Here is a 13,186-nt window from a genome sequence, read left to right as displayed (position 1 = left end):
TGGAATATTTCGAACAAATTATTACATCAGTCGAATAACTAACAGACGTTTAAAATTATCATCATCTTGTTAGCCGTTAACTGTCCATTGCTGAATTTAAACCTCCCACTTGGGGGTTTTATTCATAGTTGCCACGCTTGACAAACGGGTACTAATCGTTTACTAAAACGTTGTTAGGCTTTGGTAATGTTTTAAAGGGGACGCTGCTGCCCATCCATCGACCATTACAAACACCCGCGTGAAAAGACAAGGTGGCCCATTCTATTCCGGGACCATGCGGCACACACTAACTATCATTATAAACTATTAATGATTTCAATTGTACAATAGATACATAATTATACTTAGATGAACGGATTAGAACAGAAATTTCCGACTAATCATTGGTAAAGGTACAAAACATTACATGTAAAGGTTAAATATTGCGTAATCAATGATTATGGAATATTAGAGATGTTAATGAACAAGGGTTCAAGGGTATTGGGGGAGGGGTGAATAAAAGGCCAACAGATAAAGTTGTTAAGTTTGCTTCTAAGTACAACTATAACTTAATTAACCTATAAATAAGACTTAATTGCGTAGAGTTTATTGAAAATTTTGGAAAATGTAACCTCAGCAAATAAAAAACAGATATATGATGCTATTTATCTGCAACTGTAACGTATTAAGTTCCGATAGTGTATTAAAAATATGTATCAACAACACGAAAGTTTAAAATTAACTTAAACTAAAAAAAATTAAATGAATTCAAAATCTACTTTTATTGAAAGTCGCTTAATAAATTATTTTTATTGATAAAATAGTAACTGCCACACCAATCGCCTGATCCTCAAGCTAGGTGATCATGCGTTATAAGGAACCAGGCAATGGAAATATGGGGCACAACCTAGAACATTCAGCGCCGAGGCAATTCAGCAAATTTCGTTTCCTAAATTGACCCAACCGGAAATCGAATAGGGAATCTCATTTATGCAAAGCAACGCGACGACACCCACGGGAAAGAATGAGGTCTATTCTATGCCAGGACAAATCCGCAAACACTAACTGACATTATAAACTATTACCACAAAGCCTTTAAGAAATATATAAACTTTACGTATTTTGTCGTATTTAAAGATTTACTATGAAGAAATGTAAGATCGATCATTCGATAAGATTTGAAACTTGAGAATGAAATGTAGATTAATATCTAATTAAATATGCATTTTTTTTTATTTTAACCTTTCATGGTTTGCATAATCGGCAGATGCATAATTTCTATATTTAAAAGAAACAACCATTGAGTGATGGTGGAGAATGATGAAACCGAATCAATTAGTGTGGACTGGTGTATATATAATCATGACTAGTTCATTAAGATTATGTATTAGTATGTTAATAGCTTATTTCTACATAGTATCAAGGCTCCATAGGAATTGAAGGGAAAAGGCTGTTTTGGGTAATATACCAGATTCAGAAGTAGCATTTTTTTAAATTGGAGGTTTATTCCTAATCGGAAAGTTACAATTTTCGGGATATACATGTAAACTTATTCAGTTTATTTAACTAAATTGTATTTGTAGACTCCGAAACTAGTCGAGCAATCCCGAAGTTAACGCGTGAGTACGAGTAATGCCGATATAAATAATTACAATTTACAAATCTTACAGAGAAAAAGATTCAAATATCACGATGTAGGACACAGGAGAGATTCTTTGTATGATTCGAAAAGGTATTCATTATTTCTCATATATTAATTAAGGTGTTAATAATTAAAATAATAATTTATAAGGCGTCGGTTTTCGGTGAAATTTTATAGCAGTATTTATATAACCACCAATATTTTACTGAAATAAGTTTATCTTGTGAAAGTCTATATTACTGGTTATTACAATAAAAGTACTTTGTTTAATTCCACTACCATTAGTATTATTAAACAAAATAATTCTAATAATTTATAAGGTAGTGGTTTTCGATTAAAATCTTTAGCAGTTTTTATATAACCACATTTTTTTAAGAAAACAAGTTTTTTTTTTACAAAATTCTATATCACTGATTTATTTAGAATTATTTAATTACTTTGTTTAATTCAGCTACTATTAAACAAAACAATTCTAATCAAAAAACAAACCACCATTTGAATCTTTTTGATATAATATTACAAAACTTAAGTATATGACGAATATATCAAATATATGATGACTTTCGTAGTACAGCAGTAGGCACATTGTTTTGCGGAATAAAGTTCCAGGTTCGATTCTCGGTCGGTCTGATTTATAAAAAGCACTTTTCTAAATTAACTCGAATCTGAGTGTTCTGAGCTATGCCTCCACATGATCGTTGCCTGGTCCCACGCAATACAAAGTCTTCTAAATTGAGCACCAGGCAATTAGTGTGATCATGAGGAATATCCATTTGTTTTATTTATAGGTATGACATATAGTTTTTAAATAAAAAACACTATAGATATAAGTTATTGCTAAGTTATTGTACTCTTACAATTTTCGCATAATAAATTTTTAATCTTTAAATTATTAATGTTTTATTTTTTTTTATTATTTTGTTAGTGTCAATTTTATTAATGTAAAGTCGATGTCTTAAGAAAATGTATGCATTTGTAATTGCAAGATGCAAGTTCTATCTATTACTATTAATTAATATTAATATCTGTGTTTACACTATTGATGTACCTTTTAAAATAAATAAATTCTATACATATGAAATTAAATAACTTTGAATTAAGTAACTTTCTTTGTAATTTTACAATTCTCACTCATATAAACTTATGACCTTATCATTGATTGCATATTATATACAAATATAACGAGCGTGGGTTATTTAGTATGGTCGTCATAACAATGGAGATGTGTCAAGTTCAAGAGCAAAGCTGCGCGGGCGCAATAGTTTCACGCATAGTGAGATGCGCAAGATCAAGGCCGATCGTTACAATCGGATTTGCATGTATCGTATTATTACCAATGCGTGTTATGACAATTTAGATATTTTTCGGTCGATAAAAGGGCGTACGTTGAACTCAAATATTATGGTATGTCACGAAATGATGTTCTAGAAACAGATAGAAGCTACTGTCTGTTTCAAAAAGACTAAAAATATAAATTTATAAAAAATAATAGTAAAAATGTATTTATTATCAAAGTCTGTATAAGCATCAAGTTTTACATTAAGAATTATAAAAAAAATTAACATCAACAATTAAGTTTAACTGTAAATTAAACTGACTCAGAATAAAAAGAGATTTTTTTTTATTGCGATAAAAATAAAAGTTCCGATAGTGTATTTAACAATAATTGACTCTACCATAAAATATTGCCAGAGCAATGCATGCAGACGTCAGAACGTCCAATATAAATAAAAATAAAACATAGGTAAATTGAATGTATTGTTTTATTATTAATTACATTTAAACAGTGTCTCTGTAATAGTTTAAACAAGATTTTATCACCTTTTCATTAATTCATATTGAAATAAAGTATAAAATTTAGCATTACTCAATATTCTGTATAGGTTTCTAAACTTCATAAATTTTTTCATGTTGTACATTAGAAAATCATAATAAGAATTTTATTTCAATAGTAAAAATACAATTCTGCTCATATATATATATACATTCCAAATAAAAAAAACCATATACCTACGTAATTTATTAGCCATTGACTCTCCACTACTGGACAATGGCCATCACCATTTGGGAGGTTTTGCTACCACGTTTAACCTTATTATGACTTGTACTAATTACTCGTATTAAATTAATTGTAACCTCAACTATATTAACCACATACTAATGTCTTTGAAATTAGATATAACAAGTTCTTCCAAAGCAAATAAACTGGTAATACTATTGATACCAATACATAAATTTTAATGTTTCAAATGTAACCTTCCGCACCCAATATTCTATTACATAATATTGTAAATAATATGTTGACAAATTAAAATATTTATTGTAATTTAATTAATGTTGTATATTAGTTAATTTATGTTGTATGTTTGTTTATTAGTCGAACATGAGTTAACATTTTTCAATACAAAGAAAATTATCAAAAAATGTTTCAATCATTCTTAAAGAATATTAAATTATTTTTGGCCGTATGATCATCATAGAATAGGCCACTCCTTCCTTTCCAGTAAGTGTTGTTAGAACTAACTAAAGAAGGGCGAGGGATGGGCAGCAGCGTCCGTCTTAAAACATCTCTAAAGCCTGACTGCGATTGCAAATCGGCCTGCCAAGCGTAGCAATTACTGGCAAAAGTGGAAACTGTTCAGCAGTGGACAGTTAAAGACTGATATGATGTGATGATGATAAAATTATTTTTTTTCGCTCTTGTCTAATTTCGATAATGTACTAAAAGAAATGTTAGAAAACATGCATCAAATTAACTTAAATACGGATAATAATGAATGAATGAATAAATTAATGAATGATTTATTTTTTCTTCACAAAAGATAGTACAGAGTAACACCTTGAGATACATTTAAATATGTGAGACCAATTTTTTGAGAGACCGGTGCCTGCAGTAGATTTTGAAAAACCTGTGTTACAAGTCACCAGTTTCACAATAATGAAAATTAATTACTTCTAAATGTAATAAATTATCTACCTACTTGAAGTATCAATAACAAATAAATTATACATAGTTGGGATAATTAAAAAAAAATACATCACTATTTCGGTATTTATTTTTGGAACGGGCAAAGTTTGTAAACATGTTTGAATCTATAATTATTTTCTATTTACTAAAGAATGAAACCATCATTTTAATTTTAATACCGTCACAAATGGTACGTAGGTTAAAGATTAGTGCCACTCTAAGGCGATTACAGACAGCTGACAAATTACATTTTGCGCCATAGTTCGCAACAAAATAAGCGTGTCCCAACTTAATCCATCATTCACTTGTGGTGTTTATATCCCTTTATTATGTTATAAACCATTAGTACTAAATTATACAAATGGTATCATGCCCACGTGATGGAAAGTGATAAATGCTTATAAATAGAAATAATAGCCTGGAAAATAAATATTATACTATCATAACTGTGGCATTCTTCATTTGTTGTTTTGTTGATTGTACTAATTTTAAACTATGTTTCAGCTTTGTGTGCGACATGAGACGCTGTGACGCAAAGCGCTGTGTCTCCTTGAAGAAGACTTTCGGATAAAGTCAAAACAGTTGTCGGATACGACAAATATAATAAGTTCATAAAATTTCCTATTACACATACACACATTTTTTTTTTTAATGGATGAAAATTGAATGGTAACCCCATCTGCGCCAACTGGATACGCTGTCAGAGCACCAGAGAAGGGTGATCGATGAGAATGAAAACAGGTCAGTTAGCCCATCATGATGAATCCATCAGGAATTAACCATGATAGTTTCCAGGGGGAACCGCGAGGAGGTCGACCTGGTTGGGTATATTGCTAGCAATGGGATTTTTAGTCCCCATCACTAACAATCCCTTTTCTGGCATATAATAGGCCACTCCTTCCTTTCCCGTGGGGATCGTAAGAGGAAACTAAGGGAACTTAATGGTTGAGGGATCGGACGCACCATCAGAGCACCAAAGCCTAACTGAGGTTGCCAACGCGCCTGCCAAGCATTGCAACTACTGGAAAAATCCTCCAATGGGGAGGTCTATGTTCAACAGTATACTAAGTAAGCTGAATTTTAATTTTGAATTGATATATATGTATATTTATTGTTTTGTATTATCCTTAAAGTGATGCTTAAAAAATACTAATAATGACAATATAATAAAAATACATAATTTGAAAGCCTTTTTAAAAATTGAGAACCTTCTTCTTTTTATTTATTTTAATACTTTATTGTACACATTTGTTATAAAAATATGACAGAGGTAAACGAAAGTACAAAGGCGAGCTTAACTCTGATAGAGTTTTCTTCCAGCAAACCCAAAGTGGAAAGGAGCATCATAATTTTTATAGTAATAGTTGGCCAATTTTTCTATTTAGCAGTTCGTTCCATTTGTATTCGTTGACTTTTTTTAATGCCAATTAAAAAGAAAAATGTATCATTAACGTTGGCAAATTAATTATCTACTCGTAATTAATTTAAAATAAAACATTTCAGATTTAACAATGTCGCTGAATTTGTCGACTGGAGAGAAGACATTTCACAACTCGCTGGACCACTGTCCGATTAACGGAACGTGACCTTATAATCTAGAGCTTATAGCCAAGGCTTGGTAAATATGTGGCTCACATCAGTAATGAGTGGCCGGGACAGGGGTCAAGTGCGAGCGCTCACAGTTGCGTAACCTCCGCTGGTTGCTCGCCAAACATCCTCGTACTTAAGGTTTATGGGATATGAAAATTTGCGTCCACACTTTAGTTGAAGGCATTGTAATTATTATCTGTTTTAAACTAGTGGTTAATAAATCTATCGGTATATACGTTTTCGACAGTGCACGCTTGAGATAGAACGGGATACCAGACTTTGTTATCTTGTTCTATATTATATTTATCAATAAATTTGTTTGCAATGTTTAATGGCTCGGGACTGTTTCTTATGGCAGTCTATAGGGGGGGGGTCTATGTTCAGCAGTTAGCAGATCACTTAATGGCTGATATGATGATGATGATGATGATGATGATGATGATGAATAGAGTTATAAATTACAAAATACAAGTTAAAATTGCTATTTCAACTTGTATTTTGTAATTTTCTTGTAGGGTGTATGTTTGCTGACATTTGGCACTTTTTTATTTTAATATAAATAGATCTTGGCGCTGATGACGTTATATTTAAATTGATGTTCTAAAAATAATTCTCATGTTCACAGTCATTTATATTTCAAGATGTCCACAGTTTGGGTTTTTACATTGTTTATACAAACAATGGTTTGTAACACATACTGGCATACAAGCATTTCCTATTACTTCAATTAGCAATCTTTATTTACAAGCTATTTTGTCTACGACGTAACTTATTATTGTTATTTCAACTATTAACTGTCCACTGTTCGACTTAAGCCGTCTCCATTTTAGGGGAGTTTTGCCAGTAGTCGCTATGCTAGGCAGGATAGAGATATTTTAAAAGATACGACGTAACAATTATCCACAAATTTTAAATAATTAAAGTTGTTTCTCACTGAAAAAAAAACCGACTTCAATTGCGACAAAACCAGATATTTTGATGTTTGAACCGATATGGATAAATATTTTTGTTGACATAAATTGATCTCTTAGAATGAATATGACCTATCTTTTAATATGACCTATCTTAGAATGAATATCTTTCTCCAGATCTCACACTGGTTGGACAGAAAAATGCTTAAGAACTGTATCTTTACATATAAATGCATTAATAGATTAATTGATGATATAATATTTAAATGAATAATAGTTAGGTTGGTTAAAATTTTAGGCACTAAAAATATAATTACATAATTTTAGCAATTTCAAAAATGTACGTGTAGAAAAATCGGTCAGTGTTACTCAAACTTTATTATTATGTCTCTTGTCTGCGACTTTGTTCCGGTCATAATTATGACATTACATGTATTACTATAGTACATTAGTAAGTAAGCACAAAATTATAAATTACATTAGTTCTTGAGTACCTCTTTATTTATTTTTATCTAAAGAGATCACATTATTATATACATAATAGTAACCGAAAAAGTGTAACTAATAGTTTTGAATTTAGAACAGCTTTTAAGAAAAATTTCATCGTAATAATTATAATCAACGAAAAATAACACAAAATTTATAATATTTAAGCCGTTTTCATTCTAAAATAATACTTAACAACAATATATCTAAATTTTAAATTAGATTTGTAATACTAATCTATTTGCATATAATTATGTTCATTTCGTAAAATTGCGCTCTAGTTTATAACTGCATATCAAAAATATTTTGGTGTTTTTAACAAAAAAATAAATAATATTTCATTTATATTTAATGTAGATTGCACTTTAGATATATGATGTAAGGATCAAATTTAAATGCCTATGTAACACTATATTCCATTCATTAAATAAAAACAGATATAAGTGTTACGTCATAAAATAGCATCTCGATTTTTGCGTAAGTGTTATTTATCGATTCCGCATTACAAATAGATGGTTGTTATTTTAATAACTTATTTGATAATTTGAAACACACTGATTTTTTTATTATTTAATCTATACATTATATAGATATTAAATATTCTAATGAAAATAAAACTTCCGAGAATTCAGTTTCGACAAAATTTAAATTAGTATCGTAATTCGAACATCTATCAGAGCGTAGTGTGTACCACATACAAAATATCGTTAAGTGATAAATTTGGCAGCTTTTAGAACGATATTCAACCAGTTATTACTGTGAATGTAAAAACGGTTTCGAATCCTATCACATTCTGAAGATAAAATCCCATATTTATTAATTTCAGTTTAAGAATATTTACAATTTTAATTGTCTATGCACGTACTCTATTCTATAAAGAATATTTGATATAATTTTTTAACGTTTTTTTTTTTAAGTGATAGGGCGGCAAATGAATTTGGGGTTTGTCAAATTATAGGAGATTAACGCTATATATATATATATATATATATATATATATATATATATATATATATATATATATATATATATATATATATATATATATATATATATATATATATATATATATATATATATATATATATATATATATGTTCTCTATTTAATGTAAAATAACATAGTCTCTATAATTTACATTATCATCAATAAATGCAAAAATGATAAAATACGGTAACGGGCGTTGCAAGCACGTAATTTCATTTAGCAATGCCAACACGCAAGTTATTGGTTCAAATTAAATTGAAGGTCTAGCGACGGTCTCTTTTGTATTAAGCTGTTTTCGATACTCCATGGCCACTTACAAAATATCTAAGAATATTAGTTTATTGGTCACTTTAGGTCTGATTGGTTGGGTAATACTTGTTTATTAGATTTCAGGACAAACGACTCAAAATTTATATTGGACATAACTCGTACGTATGACCTTGACATTATTTATAGCCACTGCATAATATTCTTGTTAATTTAGAATCATTATTTCCATTTCCTTTTTCCTTATATTTTAATTATAATAAAAATAGAAAAAAATTAACATTTTTTTACATTTAACAAGCATTTTTGTTTAACAAATTCTTTTTTAATTTTTAACTAATATTTTAGAGAAATAATAAAATAGAAAGAAAGACTCGGTATTAATATTTGTTTATTTATTATTATTTATTTTTCCAGAAAATATGTAATTATAAACCAAAAAAATAAATAATAATAAAATTGGTATTGAACGAATAAGAATGCGAATTTTTTTATTTTTGTAATTATGAAATGGAATATTGAGATGGAGTAAGGTTTTAATTTTCTTAAAAAAAAATCCTCACTATATAGTTATTTAGGTAATGGATATCACAGTCTATTGACAAATAGCTCATATCGGTCACCGTCATCACTGTTACGTGTTCGACACACATTCTATCATTTCACTTTCAAATATCACTCCGTATATATCTGAGTGTCTATACCGACGCACAGGCTGGTAATGATTATTTTGATTTACATAATTGATTATCATTGCCAATACATTACATTGTAAAAGATGATAATTATTATAATACAGAATGGTAATAGTTAATTTTAATTGTTAATATTTTAACTCATCAAATTAAACGAACAAAAATTGTTTACTCATAATTATTTTTTAAGTAAAAGAAATAAATATAGTGAAGGGATAATTAAACATGTTCCGTATTATGAAGAGAATAAAACATAATATTTATATCGTCGTAATGTACAATAAGTACACAAGTATAAAGAGTAAAACGTTTAGAATCAATGACGTAAATTAAGTACAGTTCAACATTAAATAAAGTGAGTTAAACAATTGTGAATGAGGTAACGACTTAAAGGTTAATAGTAAAGTAGTAGAAATGCTACGATCTTTCTCTATTGTTTGTTTAAAGTAGGCTGAATACATAATAACAATGAAGCAATATTTTCTTACCGTTCAACATTAAATAATTTGTAAAATAAATTAAAAGTGACGGAAAAATTTGAGAACCACTGGATTTTGTTGCTATGAAACAATAAAATGATAATAGTTTATTATCGAATACTTTTTTATTTTACATTTATTGGGAGAGGGGAGGGGGGTTGACTTGGCCTTGACCGTGTATTATGGCGATCTTATGGCTGACAGCAACTATCACGGAGCCATGAACCCTTAACGCGGATACGGTATCGTCAATTTCGCTAACCAATAATAAAATTGAGAAACCTTTTAATTGGATCTCTTTAGCTGCAATATTTTTAATTGTTAGAATAGTCTCTATAAAGTATTTTAAACAGTTGCTAAAATAATTTATATTTTTAAATTGTTTTACAGTAAATTGCACCTTATTGTAATAATAATAAAATAGGAATACACATTTTTTCTATGTCGTTAAGTTGATTACGAAGAGGGCGTTGATTGGCTAAATGAAACTAATGATCTATGGTAGTCTAAAGAAGTCATTTTAAGAGATTCTTTTTCATCTCTTGATTTTGTTTATTAAAAATTATATTTATATAAAAATATCTATGACTAGACACTTGGTAATTTATATAAATTACTCATTTTTACATAATTTGCGAAGTAAAGAATTATTTATATACATGGATAAAGAATAATTAAATTTCATGATAATTAAGGGGGTAAGGTGTCGAAAGATAACAAACAAACACATTTCCATATTTATATTAGTAAGGATTATTGACTTTTACATTGAATTTTTTATTAAAATAGTTGGATTGTTAGATATATTTAAGAAACTGTTATTAGAACTTGTATCCAACAAGTACAGGTCATTTACGCATAATTTACAAAATTACAAGTCCGGTTTCAGTTAATTATATCATTTCGATTACAAGTTTGTCATAATCTATTCTAATTTCGAGGAAATAGCAAGTTTCCTTATATAACATTTATTACCTATTGGGTTTCTATTTAATTCGATCTTCGAAAAAAATCCTATGAAAAATAAGATATTAAATTAAATTTAAAGGAACGCAACGGAAATAACAATGATTTTAACGATGTTACACGATTTAGAAACTTTGAAAATAACGAACTTCTGAATTATTTCTGTACTTAAGAGATTGCTTTTAATGATAAGACCGCCTTTTGTATATACACATTTTGCATAAATACTCCTTGTATACATCTCTATTGTGCGCAATAAAGAGTTTATTATTATTATTATTTTAAATTATTAACTATTATTAATACGATACACTGCGTGCTACTTATTAACTTGGTGTGATAATTTGAATGGAATTATGTAATTAAGTGAGCATAAATTTTTATTTGTGACAAAAGGTCACATCAATAAAATTATAATGTTAATGTAGTTTTCCTTGTATGTGTTGAATGTGTGTGCAATTAAAATTCATAATAAGTGCATACAATTGCATAGATATATAAGGACTTAACCGGAACCATCCACAGTTTTGGAGCCACTGCAAGGACACGTGGAAGTGACGTCATAAGAACGATTGGTTCGGTAAATATTGTGTATGAATATGAAAATATTTACCTAGCACACATTTATCACGTGATTGAAATAACAAAACACTACTATTTTATAGACAGATTAAGTAAATAATTTAGGGCATAGAGCTTTCCCTGATAATTCTTATCAGGGAAAGCTCTATCAGTAAAAATAACAAGAGAAAAACGAAGTTGCAGTGGTCAGTGTATAAAAACTGGTAAATGGTTAATATATATAGTTCAAAATGGATAGTAATATCTGTTTAGACTGATCGACGTTTTTATTATTATTTTTACAAATATACACAGGGCGAAATTTAAATCATTTGCATAATTTCAAAAGAGCGTTCTACTCTCTAAATAACATTTTTCCCATAGAAACATCGTTCGAAAAATAACAACAAAGTGTATAAAAATATAAAATTGACATACATATCGTGTTAGTATGAAAATCTGATATTTTTGTATAGTTTTCGAAACAGGTTTTTATGGGAAATATGTTTAGTTTCGCTATTGGTACTGGCAATACTTCTTTAAAATTATGCTGATAATTTCGGTATCACCCTGTATACATATATATATTTTTAACAGCGAAATTAGCTCGTCAACACAACCTTTACCTGTGAGCCGGGGACCGCGTCGCAACCTTTCAGCACAAATATAATGGATTTAAAACATTTAATTTGTCATAAAACGGCCAACAAACTATAGTTCAATGTTAACGAAATCAGTTTTCTAGCGACGTTTGGGGTGTCGAAACGAGCCAATGTCGGGCGGCGAGGTTGCGCTGCTCAGTGTAGCAACGGACGCGGATTGCATTTGATTAGACGTCTAATTATGATTTGATATGCCGACACCTCACTCTGTATCACCAATGCATACACGTGGCTTGTTCACTGCATTCGCGGGTCACTATGTCTGCGTGTTCGGCGGCGCGCTTTCATAACGGGCGGCGAGGCGGAAACTGTTGTTATGCAAGCGCACGCGCCGTTGTGTGGGTGGTGGGTGTGAGTACGTTACCGGACTGTTGCGGCGAGTGGAAACTGACAGGAGGCTGCACTGCCGCGGACTGTGCTGAAGACACGTGCGTGCGATACGAACGCGCGCGACTGAGTGCTGGTATCTGGTAGTTGGCCGCCTCTAGCCACCAATGGACCGCCCTCCCCGCACCCCGCGGTATGCCCCGTGGTCCTCTCACCATATTTCAGCAGCCCACCCCACTGTTTTCATGGTTTTCCTACTGATAACGATAGGGTAGCATTGTTTAAGCAATTAGTGAGTTGTTTAGACTTGTTAGTCACTTAAGCTGAACAAATTTAACTGCTCTTGTTATATGAAATAAAAAGATTATATAATAATTCTCAAAATTAAGTCTCTTCAATAATTTATGTTCTTTTTGTTTCTCCTAATAACGATTATGCAATACTAGCTTTTTGTAAAAAAATATCATTCTTGGCTGTCATCTTAAATATATAACGTACACCAGTTTTTAAGCCAGACATTTAGGAATACAACTGTTTAAATGTTTAACTAAAATAGCATTAAATTTGGCGCAGTAGTTTTTGGTGCTGGAACAAATATTCGGACAAATGGACGATTTTTTTTTTAGTTTCTATTGCTTTTACTCGTATCACCTAAGTCCTCAGGAG

At 30.1% G+C, this 13,186-nt stretch overlaps 1 protein-coding gene across 4 annotated transcripts in view; it reads right to left on the bottom strand.

Annotated features, from left to right (window-relative positions):
- Positions 1 to 12,688, bottom strand: part of LOC113520320 (uncharacterized) — a 58,083-nt gene extending 45,395 nt beyond the window's left edge. For 2 of the 4 annotated variants that reach the window (XM_052898140.1, XM_026905622.3), the window contains exon 1: positions 12,586 to 12,688. The gene's annotated coding sequence lies outside the window, so the exon portion shown is untranslated. Of the gene's footprint in view, positions 1 to 12,157; positions 12,469 to 12,557 lie in introns of those variants that run through there. The other 2 variants (XM_052898138.1, XM_052898139.1) reach the window with 2 other exon arrangements.
- Between the last annotated feature and the right edge of the window lie 498 nt (positions 12,689 to 13,186).

This window comes from Galleria mellonella, unplaced genomic scaffold (assembly GCF_026898425.1).
Source record: "Galleria mellonella isolate WM207_F2 unplaced genomic scaffold, CSIRO_AGI_GalMel_v1 utg40, whole genome shotgun sequence".
NCBI classification, from domain to species: Eukaryota; Metazoa; Arthropoda; class Insecta; order Lepidoptera; family Pyralidae; genus Galleria; species Galleria mellonella.
Note: the sequence above shows the minus strand (reverse complement) of the source record. Positions and strands in the feature narration are given on the sequence as shown.